Here is a 13,946-nt window from a genome sequence, read left to right on the forward strand (position 1 = left end):
AGAACCCAGGAATGAGGGTCAGAACGCAGTCTTCTGCACCTAAGGTCTCCCAAAGAAAAAAATATACGGGGATCGTGCTTCGACCCGCAACGTCATCCGGGCTAATCCTCACCCCCACCCCATTCCCTTGGTATCTCTGCTCCTTGCTCTGCCTCTGACTGTGAGATCCCACATCTGTTTTTCATCGCGCGTTACCTTGAAGTGCTCGTTTTAAAAGATATTCCGCAAACCGTGGCCTGGGGTGCCGTAGACCCTCCCCCACCCATCCAGACCACGCCTTTCTGGCCCAAAGACCTAAACCATGTAAGGATCTTAAATTTTTTGAGAGCCTCGTGTGCTCAAAGCCATAGGTCTTTCTCCCCGCCACCCCAACAATCTGGCAATGCTCACCTTATGCCCATTTTGCAGATGGGTAGACTGAAACTCAAAGAAACAACTAATTTTCCAAGCTCAGATAGCAAAAAGTGGGTGAGCCTGCCATCATCTCAAATGCTCCTGTTCAACTGAAGTTTCTTTCAATTCTTTCTTTGAACCTTCCAGGTTCTTAATCCCCCATTCTCGCTGCTGCTCTTTTGGTTGGCTAATGATTTGGGGTTCAGCCTAAAGTCTTACTCCAGAAAACCTTCCCATCGGTCCCAGTCTGCTTTGGTGCTTTCATTTGCCGCATCTGCATCCTGGACTTCGTGGCTGTCTGGTTGCCCGGGTGGGTGTTCATCTTGACCTCACTAGTTGGAGATGCCCCCAGGGTAGCCTCTGCCGTGCCTGGAACCCCACAAATATCTGTGGAATTAAATATTAAAACCAGGGCTATGGGACCCTGGGTCCTTTCCACTGCCCAGCGAGGCACCAGTTCCCAGCGTCTTTGGTTTCCTCCAGCCAAGGACAAAGAGTTGCTCTCCCTCTTCATGAATCAAGCAAGAAAATTAAGAGCATTTGGCCTCTCCCAGGCTGCCCAAGAACTGTGAGTTCTCTCAGAGCAGAGGCCAGGCCTGTCTTGTTCACCACAGGGCTTGCCACATCGTGGGCACTCGTAAAATGTGTGTTGAATGAATGAATGAAAATGCCATGTGGTCCGGGAGCTTGGAGGCGCATTTTTTGCCAAAGAGTTCCAAATGAGCTGGTCCCGTGTGCCCAGAAGCTGCCTGCAAACACTCAGATGGTGGCGGCACCCCCTCTACTTCTAGTCTCCCTCATTTCAGCCCTAGACACAAGGGGAAGACTATGTGAAGCGAAACACGGGGTGGGGGGGAGGGGAGGGAGGAATGACCTCAAGACAGGTACAATTGTGCTTACACAATATTCTTGGTAACTTCTTCACTGTCTGCACTCAATGCAAAGACATTGTTCCCGGAAATGTTGAGAACTGCCTCTCACCACTACTTGCTCTGTGCTTTTATTACCTGCTTAATTATTGCTTCATTACTTAATCTTTTCTCAGCCACCTGGAGATTTTAAACTCCCTGAGCACCCAGGCATAGCGTTTGATGTCGTCAGCCAGAATCCATTCTGGTGCACTGAGGTTGTATGTCCTCGGAACCATCACTAAGGCCTTCTACCTTTCTATATTGTACCTTAGAGTTGGACTCAGAAAGAGTGAGCTTGTGGGCTATAAGTGAGGATGTGCATGTAGGCTTGCCTGGAACATTCTGAGCATGTCATTTGCCTCATAAAAATCACTACCTACTCCCTCTCCTAAGTCCCTTCAAACACACCTTTCTGAGGAGGATGCTAATAAGTGTAGCTGGTTATTTCTGTGTGCATTGAATCGTTTGTTTGTCCATCGGCCCCTCCATCCATCCTTTCATCCATCCATCCATCCATCTATTGTTGAAAGCTAAGCCGCTCCCGCTCTGTCCCTCTTCCAGGGTGTAGGTCACCTCTGAAGCCCTCTGGCGATTCCAAGGGCGGTGAAGCCTGGTTCCGGCCCCAGCCTTTGCTCGTTCTGTCTCCCAAAGCTAAGGCTCCTCCTGTTTGCTGTTTGTCTCTAATCTCCTCCTGCTGCTCTCGCCAAGCCCAGCCCTTCCTTGCACTTCTGGTCACTTCTCTTAGGCCCTGGAAAGGTGGGGGTCAGCAGGGCCCTCTGCTTCAAGTCGTGCACCTCCATCTCCCCAGCAGGCACCCCCTTAGCTGCCCCCTTCTTCCCTTTCACATCTCCCGCTCAGCCCTCCTGGAAGCAGCTTCCTCCTTCCGTGGGGGCTGTGCACAGCTAGGGTGATGAAGAAAAGTCTTTCGTTGTCAAGGCCGAGTGCTCAGTGTCACCTCCTCTGGGAGGCCTTCCTTCAACATCCTCGCTGCCACTCTGTCACATCTGCTCGTTTATTTCCTCTGCAGCATCTACCCCGATCTGACATTATCTCTCGCTTTGGTTGATTTAGTTCGTTTAGTGGCTGTCTTCTCACTAGAATGTGAGTCCATGGCTACTGTCTCTCAGGTAGGACGTCCAGTGCTTGGCACACAGCACGGCTCAGTAAATATCCGTTGAGTGAATAACTAAAGAGTGAATGAACCAATAAATGAATGAACGGAATGAATGAAAGACTATCGGAAGAGCATTGCCCCAGGTCTGGAGAGAAACTTCCCAGTCCCTGTAGCTCATGGCTGGAGCTCTTGAGGTCACAGGTATGAGACTGAGTTGGTTATGTCCCTGACCAGGGTGCGGGGGAGGCGCTCAGATACTAGTTTCCTTCAAAGAGGACAGATCCAGAACCACCTTCTTTGGTCTGAGCTCCTGCCACCCCGTCCCCCACTGCACTCTCTCCACTCATCCTTTGGACGAACAATGGAATCAAAGTTGGGGACACTCCGGCTCCACCCGGCGGACCCACTTATCTTCTCGGAGACCTCACCTGAATTCCCCAAGCCTCGACTTCCATGAGACCGTACTGCCTCAGCAAGCGTGAACACTATTTGGCTGGAAGTCGCCACTCTGTAAATTCCAGGAGGCAACAAAGAGTGCTCAGAAATTTGGGGATGCTGAAAGGATACTTTGGACAACTACAGAGGGTGCAGGAAGAGTGAAAATATAAATGGGGGAGGGGCAGGGATCTTGCGCAGGAACCTCTCTGCCCTGCGGACCCCGTACACAAACCTCACATTCTGTACATAACAGTATTGGCGATCAATCACGTGCGGGACAACAGTTACAAGTCACCTCTTGCACACTGAGATCTTTGCCGTCTTCACATTAGCCCTACGGTGGTACCGTTAGCCTCGTTTTACTACGATTAAAAAAGCGAATCACAAAGAAGTTAAGCAATCGCTCACAGTTACACGGCACAGCAGAGGACTTGGGATTCGAACTCAAATGATCTGACACCAGAAGCCACGCTCCTCGCCACTGAGCGTCGGTTCTCTGCAGCCAAGTCCGGTCCTTAGAGACCTCTGCGGACAGGCGGATTGAAAAAGTTTCAGATCCCTCTCGGCCTGCAGGGCGCGGGGAAGCTCCCCCTTCTCCAGTGCCGCAGGCGCGGGCGCCACGGCGGCAAGTCGGGCCAGGGACTCGGAGCGCTTGCCAGTCCCGGCCACACGCACTGACCCACCTTGTCCTACGCTAGGCGGAAGACCAGGCCGCGAGGTTCGCACCGGCGCTCGCCCCCAGCACCCAGCTTTCCAGACCCTGCCCCAATCCCCCCAGAATGCAGACGTCGCGGCACCTCCTCGCGCTCCGCTCCAGTAGGCGCGCTGCTGTCCTGCACCCTCATTGGAGGCGGGCAGGGAGGCAGCGCCCTAGAGAGATTCTCCTAGGGCTCCAGCACCGCGCTGGTGTGGGCACAGGACCAGGCAGGTGCGGGCGGAAGTGCGCCTGGCTGCTCTGCAGAAGGACCCCCTGCGTGTGTATTGGTGGGCAGTCACTTCGGCGCTTTGAGCCCCGCGGCGGGACCTCGCCAGACAGTCCTTGGACCAGATCTGCACCTGCCTAGCAGGCCCGCGGGAACGCCGTGTCGCCTGCCTTTCCCCCTCTCCCATGTCCCGCAACTCACAACAGGACCTATACCCAGAGTTTAGGTGCTTAGCCTTTACCGGAGCCCCGGGCCCCCTTCCGCCCCTGGCTGGGAGAGGCCTTTGCAGGCATCCACAGTCCCGCCTACCATTCTCCGTGTAATGAGGCCAGGCAGCGAGGGGTTTGAAAGGAAGTCTGTGCTCAGGGGAACATCTTCATTCACCTGAGAATTGCACAAACTCCCTAGGTGCAGGGTAATCCAGGCGTTCCAGAGAGTTCTAGTCGTTCACGCACTGTTTGGTCTTGAGTGTCAATGATGTACAGAGGGATGGATGGAGTTTTTTTTTAAATGACCAATCCCGCTGCCTGCGCCCGTGGGAACGCACACTTTTTTCCCCCACCCGACCCCGGATGCGCTTCCGGGACCTGTCTCCCGGTACTTCTGCGCGCTGGGCTGGGGTTCTCGCCTGAAGGTGCAGGCCAGGTGCGCCACGAAGCCTAGTTTCCCCGCCCTCCTTCCCTTTGCAAGAGCTCCCAAGGCGGGGATCTGGCGAGCCCCAAAGAAAACACGGCTTGAAAGCTCGTGGAGCTAAGTCTCCACTCTGCGTGGCGGTCACTTTAGTCCTAGATCCAGGATGAAGTTGTCGGAACAGGAAGCCCTCCTCTGGGGTCCTCTGGGATCCTAGCTGTATCCCTTGAATATTGGTTACAGCCCAGGAGATCACAGATAACTAAAATCCGCAGATAATTCCCAAACGTCACTTGCCGATCCCTGCCCCCTCCCCGCCTCCCGCAGTCAGGCGTTTGGACTGAAGCCCCCTGTCCCTTTTTGCCTTCTCCCTTCTCCCTTCTCTTTCCCTGGAAGCAGCTCCTCTAAGGGTTAACAATGTGGCTGGAAAAGATTGGCTTTGGGAAAATGGAGGCCAAAACACACCACCTCACACACATACGGATCCCCAGGAACCTCCTGGGCTGAAACAAAGGAAGGATCTGCCCTTGTCGGCCTTAGTTTCCTGGAGGTATGTAGGCACTTTCTACCCATTTCTCCACTGGGGAGATGGAGGCTTCAGTAATGGAAGGAAAGGCATATTGATGGCCAGAGGGAGCACATGCCTGTCTCTGGGAAGCGTGCTCAAAACTTTCAAGTCTCAAAGGAGGCTCTAAAGCCCAGAAGGTTTAATTCCGCTGATCTGGGCAGAGCTGGCCCCTTGGGACAAAACAGGGCTCTCCCCAAAGTCCTCTCTGTTCCCTCAGGGAAGATTTCACCCCTTTCTTACCCGGCACCCTTTCACTCTGCAACAGAGAGGCCTACACATCCAACTGACAGGCTAGAGGGTCTCTTCCAGGTCCATGGCACTGCTGTCTAGTAAAGGGTGGTTCTTAGATCCTATACCCAGATAACTAAGCTGGAGAAGGGAAGAGATGAGGGGCCAGGATTCCATGAGTGCAGGAAAGGGCTGGCTTCCTGATTCTCTCCTGCGTGGATCCTTGAGCTCAGCCCCACTTCCCCTCCTTTTGCCACTCTCCATTCATTTTCTCTCCTCCAGTCCCCAGAGCCCACTAGGGCATCCACATTCCCTCAGAGCCCTGGCCTCATTTTGCTCCTCTCAGGGGAGAGAGCATGGCCCATAATTCCCTTCTCCTCTAAGGTTACATTTGTCCACTTGCTCCCTCCCCCAGCCCCAAGAGTTTGTGGGCTGCCGGTAGCAGCTGTGTTGACTCCTATTCCAACCCCCCATCCCCAACCCAAGTGTTGTCCTCATGGATGGTGGGAGGGGGCTCCTGGATTCTCTCAGAGACAGAGCTGGGCTAGGGAGCCTGTCTGTGGCAGTGAGGAGGCCTCTGAGGCTGGTAAAGGGGAATGCGGGGAGGAGGAGGCAGCAAAATGCCCAGACAACAATTCTATGATTGGGCAAGAGCTCTGCTTTAGATTCAAGTTTGAATCCCAGTTCTGCCACTTTTTAGCTGTGAAACATGGGCAAAGTGACTTCTTTCATGGACTTCAGTTTCCTTGTCTGTAAAATAGGGATAATAAGAGTACCTACTTCATAGGAAAGCTGTGAGGATTAAATGAGATCATGCTCACTTAAGGTATTTTTCAGCAACAGCAATAAGACTTCCTTTCCATTATCAGAGACTCTGCTATTCAGACATTCTAGCCCAGCCTTAAAGAACCAGAAATGACCAGTTGGGGTTCCTGCCCTTCAGCATTTGGAAAATGGGTCATTTTCATCCTTCTCCTCTGAGCACAACTCCTCCCTGGGTCAGGGTCCTTTTAAAGCACCAAGAGTGAAAAGGCTAAAGGAATTTGGAGCTCCCACGGCCAGTCTGCTTTTAGTTGGTACAGGCAGGAGATGAGATGTGTGTGTTGCGTGTGTGTGGGTGGAGGATGGAAGGTTTTGAGGAGGAGGTTCCTGCTGCCCTCCAACTTCTGGCTGCCCCCGCCCCTGCCCCTCGAACTTTAAGCAGCGGCGTTTTCACATCCCATTGATTCTCTTTGTAAGCTCACCACTGCCCTAAGGAGTAGGGTCCATGTTCCCGTTTGACAGTCACACTGTGAGCCAACCAGAGGTCAGGCCTGGTATCTTTGTCCTGGCAGCCACATACGCTGGGACCTCACCGGGGCTGGGCCTGGCATAAGTGTCCCTGCCTGCACCTCCTCCCACGCAGCCCACTGTCTGCCTTGGGAGGGAGGGGTCTTGGCCCTAGCACCTGTCATCGTAGGAGGCAGCCGGAGTGCACATTCTCATCCACATAATCCTGAGGCTTGTGATTGGCAGGGAGGAGGGCTGAGAAGAGGGAGGATGGGGGGAGGCTGTGGGGAGGGCAGGGCAGAGGGGAATGCAGGAGAGATGTTCTTGAGTAACCACGGACACTGGCGACTGAAGAAGAGACAGCTATAAACAGTGCTTGGCACAGTGCCTGGCACATAGTAGGTGCTTAGCAAGTGGTGGTGGTGATTATATTTTCATAGTTTCTTTCTCATTACCTGTCTCCCAGCCTTTCCAACACCCTCCATCTGGCCAGTAGTAGTACGTGAGGACGCCGGTGTTCTGACCTCTACTCTCTGCCACCCTTCCGCTGTCCTTCTCTCCTCGGGAACCTTGAGGATGCCTCTTCACATCCACCAACACACCCGGAGCCCGGTCCAGAGCGCACAGCTGCGGTCCGACTGCGGACACCTCTCCTCTAGTCGACTCGTCAGCTTCGGCCCGGGGTGGGGATAGGGAGCAGGGACCTTGACCAGCAAATGGCTGAAGCGCAGCGCAGCCTCGTGGTTCCCTAACTCCTAGCCCTTGGCGGAGCCTACAGGGTATGCCCCCCCGGGGCCAATCGACTTGGAAAACCAAAAAGGCAGCCGACGAGATAAAATAAACAGCTAAATATGTAGCCTCGCTCCAGGATTGGGGCACAACCGAGGGACAGAAGCGAGGCCCCAGGAGCCGTACTTCGGGTGTTCGTGATAGATGGCGCCTTCGCTGCATTTATTGGGTGCCAGTTCAGGGCTCCCGGGCACCTCTGCTGACCTGCGCAATGCACCAGTCCTCAGTCCTCGCCCAGGTGCTGAAGCAGACAGGGCCAGGTCACGAAGAGGAGCCGACTGCCTGAAACATCCGGGGAAATGCAGTCCCTGCAGAACTGAGCGTGGACCGCTCTGGCTGGAGAGCCCCGCGCCTGCGTTCTCGTTGCCTTTGCGCTGCGGGGTCTTGGACACGGAGCTTCCTCTCTCAGCCGATTTCCCCCAGCCGCTCTGCCATCCCGCAGAGCGCGAAAACTCCTAGCTGTTTTCTCTAAACTGAATTCGTTTCCAGGTCCAGTCGAGCTTTTCAAAGGGTGGTCGAAAACGCGGGGGCTCTAGAGCCAGGCAGAGCGGGTGCTAATCCGAGGAGCAGTTGTGCGATCTTGGGCAAGTCTTTCTCCGCTCTGTGCCTAAGTGTCCTCATCTGTGAAGGGGTGGTGATTATTTCTATCTCCCAGGAAAGTTGTGAGGATTAGAGATCACGCTGGTAGGTGCGATCTACTCCAGTCCTTTCGCTTATTTGGGACAGTGCGGGTTTTGCGGGGTTTGGAGGAAGGCACAGTTCTTGCAGCCACACTGACCTTGTGTCCAGTGTGTTCAGATTACCAGTCGCCAAGTTTCTGCAGTCCCTCATCCTCGCAGGGGTCCTGGGACCACGTGACTTTAACTCTTGGATGGCCCCTGGGTCCCAAGTGTGGCCAATCCAGTCCTTTCAGGATTTATTTCCTTTAAAATAATTCACCGGTTTCACCATTACCTTTGCCTAACTGACAAGGTTTAAATTTCTTGGGAATGAGATGGGGCCAAAATGAGCTTTGCTAATTATTGCACCTAGAATACCAGTTGATGCCTATTTCCTTTTTTTAAAAAGGCTAAATCTACATAACACAATTAGCCTTTTAATTAATTGTGTGAACAATTCAGTAGCATTTAGTACATTCTTAATGTTGTACGACCACTACCTCTATCTAGTTCCAAAACATTTTCATCACCTCGAAAGAACCTGTTTTCCTTTCTCAGCTCTGTCCCCAAAACTGAGTTATGTGCAGGCAGACAAATTAGACATCAGGTCTCCACGATCTTTTCAACTGTCTTTTCAATGCCCTTAACAAGAGCTCAGTTTCCCAAATGATTTGCAAAGTTGATCTCGGAGGACTAGAGGCAAGGAGGTGGGGGTAGGGGAATTCGGAACCCAGGAATCAGTGCGCGTGAGAGAGAGCGGAGCGGGGTGGGGTAGGGGGTGATGGGGCAGAGAACTGGAGAGCCAGGCCCAGGTAGATAATCCTTGATGGCCCTGCACGTCCAAGCCATAGGCACAATTCTCATCATGCAGGAGTAAGGGCGCTACACGTGTAGTTTCACCCGAATATTTACACCAGTGGCTTTTAACCTCTTTAGGGGGTCTACTTCTTCAATAATCTGATGAAAGCTGAGGACTCCCCTTCTGGAAAGATGCAGACAGGTGCTTTATTAGTTTCCAAGGGCTGTTGTAACAAATGACCAAACACTTGGTGGCTTACAAGAACAGAAATTTATTCTCTCACAGCTCTGGAGACCAGAAGTCTGAAATCAAAGAGTCAGTGGAGCCACGTTCCAGGGGATCCTTCCTGGCCAGGTCCCGGTGGCTCTAGGTTTTTTCCTTGTGGCTTCGTGACTCCCATCTCGGCCTTGGTCTGTACATGACCTCTGTGTTTTCTCTTCTCCTGTCTCTTGTGAGAATACTTGTCATCAGGTTTAGAGTCCCCCCGGAGAATCCAGGATTATCTCGTCTTGAGATTCTTTACTTAATTAAACTGTAAATACTCTTTTTTCCAAATGAGGTCACATTCGCATGTATTAGGGGTTAGGAGCTGGAAATATATTTCTGGGGGAGGGGCTACCATTCCACCTAGTACAGGTGCACTCATCCAATTCCATGTACATCTGCAAGGGTGCCCAAACTCCTGTTCAGGCTAGGAATCTCTGATTTAATGTCACAAAGGATTTCTTTGATGTCACTGTTAGGAAGGTGGAGAGACAAGCTATCATTCCTGTCGCCATAGTTCTCTTTAAGGAAAGACTCTCACACGCGGCTAAAAGGAGAAAACGAACCCACCATTCTGCTCCTGCGATATCATCTACCCTTTTGAGGAAGGACATTCCAGAACAGAAGTCTAGAGACAGAAACTGGTTGCCTTTTTTTACAAAGAAGCCCTTGAAAACTGCAGCATCAGCCAGAATCTAAATTTGTGAAAATGGACCAACAGGAAATTTCACCCTGTCAGACAAACTTCATAAAGGCCCTGTAGGGGCTCTACTACTCACAGAGGCCTTTTAAGAAAATTACAACTTTTAGTCAGACCCTGAGGGAAGTCTGTCACAAAGATCTTTACACCCCTTCTGGCTTCTCCTCCTGGGGGTGGTGGTGAGGGAAGAGTTAGCTCTTTTTTAAGGAATGAGAGAGGTGTGGAGGAGGAGGAGAGGGATCAGGGCTGGGGAGAGATTATTCCCAGAGCCGGGGAACAGGACAGGCCCCAAAGATAGAAGTGACAGCTTCCTCAGCTGAGTCCCTGGGTCGCCACCTGTGTCCTTCCTGCAGATTCGATTTATAGAGTGTAACATTTTAATAAAAAACACACACACCTTCCCATTTTGGTACATTAAGAGATTTCTAACAAAACACTGTAATGTTGCTATAAATTTTTCTCCCAGCACCCTCACAAGTAATAACTCAGCTCTGGCATTTTGCATTTAATGTTTATTTTGATGGCTACATTCCAGCTGGAGTGGGGGCTCAGGTTGGGGAGAGAGAAGGCAAAAACGCCTCCCCTTTCCTAGCCATTAACTGTATGTTTTTAATAAAGTCCCCACAAATTGGGGAGCCAACACTTGGAAAGGAAGGAGAGAAATCATGACACCTTATCAGGAAGTGCCAGTGGCCTCAGTTCTAGGAAGTAGCCGGGGTGAGGCCTGGCTGGGTGCTGCCAGTATGGGTTCCCAGAGGGGTTCTGGAATGTCCCTTTGCCCATGCCATGCGTTCAGCCTGAAACACCCTTCTCTTTTCTCCCTAGTAGCTTCTGAGACACAGCTCAAGCCTCATCTTCTGGAATTTTCCCCACACCCTTTCTGTACTGGAGTTATGAACCTCTCCCCTGAACAGGATCCAGTTTATCCAGTTATCACCTGTGATGTAATCTTTGGCTAGAATGGGCGCAGACAAAGAATGTTCAATGAATGAATGAATGAATGAATGAATGAAGTAGAACTGGTTGGAAAATTTTTTTAACTACATCTGAGTTACTTCCATGAAAGCAGCTACTTTGGGAATTGTTAATTACTTTCCTCTTTAAAAGGGCATCTGAATAGCTCAAAACCATGTGGAAACCAGTGATTTTGAATACAGCACCTTTTTGTATACAGAACCTCTTTTTCATTCAAAGGTGCTGTATTCCAGTTGTCTTATACCCAAGACACAGGTCAGAAGAGAGGTCAGTTAGGCCTTCTAGTCCATTCCTTTGCCTCCAGGTAAAAATGGAAGGTGGGATGCTACTCTAAACCATCAAAGATGTGGGGGCTGCTTCCTGGAGGTTGAGGCTAAGGATTCTGATACCTGATGGCTAATTAGGGCTCAGCCTCCCTGTGCCTGGGCTGTGGGGCCTCCCCAGTACCCTCTTGCCACCAGCATCTCCTTCTTAGGACCTCACAGCCCACCTGCTTCTCTTCCATTGGGGTTGCTGATCGAAGCCTGGGTTCTGGGTTGCCCTATTCCAGTGGAGAAAGATTATACACTATGATCAGGTGGGCTTCATCCCAGGGACACAGGGATGGTTCAACATACGCAAATCGATTAATGTGATACACCACATAAACAAATTAAAAAATAAAAATTATACGATCATATCAATAGATGCAAAAAAGCCTTTGACAAGATACAGCATCCATTTATGATCAAAACACTTCACAAAATTGGTATAGAAGGAAAATACCTTAAGGCAATAAAGGCCATCTATGACAAACCCTCAGCCAACATTATACTTAATGGTGAAAAACTAAAAACCTTCCCTCTAAGATCAGGAACAAGGCAAGGCTGTCCACTATCACCACTGCTATTCAATACAACATTGGAGGTCCTAGCAAGTGCAATCAGACAAGAGAAAGATATAAAAGGCATTCAAACAGGAAACGAAGAAGTCGAACTGTCACTATTTGCGGATGACATGATTCTCTATATAGAAGACCCTAAAGACTCCACAGGAACACTACTAGAAACAATAAGCAAATACAATAAAGTCTCTGGATACAAAATCAATGTTGAAAAATCCATAGCGTTCCTATACTCTAACAATGAAGTGTCAGAAAAAGAAGTTGAAAAAATAATTCCTTTTGCAATTGCAACAAAAAGAATAAAATACCTAGGAATAAATTTAACGAAACATGTGAAGGACCTATATAATGAAAACTACAAGACCCTATTAAAAGAAATCTAAGAAGACACAAAGAAATGGAAAGATATTCCGTGTTCTTGGACTGGAAAAGTCAGCATAGCTAAAATGACCATATTACCTAAAGCCCTATACAGATTTAATGCAATCCCCATCAAAATCCCATTGGCATTTAAAAAAAAAAAATAGAACAAAAAATCATCAGATTCGTATGGAAGCACAAAAGAACCTGAACTGCCAAAGCCATCCTGGGAAAAAAGAATGAGGCTGGAGGGAGGCATCATTCTGCCCGACTTCAAATTATATTACAAAGGGACAGTAATCAAAAGGGCATGGTATTGGCAGCAAAACAGACACATGGACCTGTGCAACAGAATTGAGAGCCCAGAAGTAAACCCATATTTATATGGGCAAATAATTTTTGACAAAAATGTGAAAAACATACAGTGGAGAAAGGAAAACCTCTTCAATAAATGGTGCTGGGAAAATTGGAAAGCCACATGCAAAAGAGTGAAACTAGACTATTGTCTGTCGCCAGACACCAAAATTAACTCAAAATGGATTAAGGACCTGAATATAAGACCTGAAACAATAAAATGCAAAGAAGAAAATATAGGAATAAAACTCAAGAACCTTGGACTTAAAGAGGATTTTATGAATTTGACCTCAAAGGCAAGGGGAAAAAAAAGCAAAAATACATGAATGGGATTACATCAAACTAAAAAGCATCTGCTCAGCAAAAATACTGTCAACAAGGTAAAGAGAGAACCATCCGAATGGGAAAATATATTTGCAGGCAATGCCTCCGATAAGGGCCTAATATCCAATATATACAAAGAACTCATACGGCTCAATAACAACAAAAAAACAAATGATCCAATCAAAAAATGGGCAGAGGATCTGAACAGACACTTCTCCCTAGAGGACATACAAATGGCCAACAAACATATGAAAAGAGGCTCAACATCGCTAACTATTAGAGAAATGTAAATCAAAACCACAATGAGATATCATCTCACACCTGTTAGAATGGCTATAATCAACAGGACAAGTAATAACAAATGCTGGAGAGGATGCGGAGAAAAAGGAACCCTCATACACTGCTGGTGGGACTGCAAATCGGAACAGCCACTATGGAAAACAGTATGGAGGTTCCTCAAAAAACTAAGAATTGGATTTACCATATGATCCAGCAATCCCTCTACTGGGTATTTACCCTAAAGACTTAAAAAATCATATCCATAAAGATATTTGCACACCGATGTTCGTAGCAGCATTATTCACAGTGACCAGGACATGGAAGCAACTGAAGATGATAGATGATTGGCTAAAGAAGCTATGATTCATATATACAATGGAATATTACTCAGCCATAAGAAGAGATGAAATACAGCCATTTGCGACAACATGGATGGAACTCTAGATAATCATGCTAAGCGAAATAAGGCAGACAGAAAAAGTTGAAAGTCACATCATAACACTTACATGTGGGATATAAATCTACATGTAAGATTTAAAGGAACAGGACGAACAAACAGAGACTCATGCACTTGGACTATGGACTAGTGGTTACCAGAGGATAGAGGGCGGGGGAGGAGGGAGGAGGTAGATGGGGTAAAGGGGATCAAACATAGGGGAGTAGGGGGAGAGTGAAGTGGGTAAAGGGGATCAAATATATGGTAGCTGAAGGAAACTGGACTTTGAATGGTAAACACACAATAGAATATACAGATGTTAAATTATAATGTACATCTGAAAATTATATAATTGTATTAACCAATGTTACCCCAATAAACTTAATTTTTAAAAAATCATCAGTGGAGATAATGAGTGGAAAAAATACGTGCCAACTGCAGAGTGCCTTGGACGTGGCGGGTGTACTTACCGCGGTGTGTGTTTCAGGGACGGTGAGTCACGTGGATAGTTAGGGGGTCGGACACTGGAGTCCGAATGATTTGGGCTGTGCCACGACTGGCATGAGACCTTAGTTTTCTCATCTGTAAACAGGGAATAACTTTCGTAATTGGGTCTTGGGGAGGAGGAGAGAGGATTATTTGAGAAAGTT

Source organism: Pteropus medius, unplaced genomic scaffold (genome assembly GCF_902729225.1).
Source record: "Pteropus medius unplaced genomic scaffold, Ma_sr-lr_union100, whole genome shotgun sequence".
Classification (NCBI taxonomy): Eukaryota; Metazoa; Chordata; class Mammalia; order Chiroptera; family Pteropodidae; genus Pteropus; species Pteropus medius.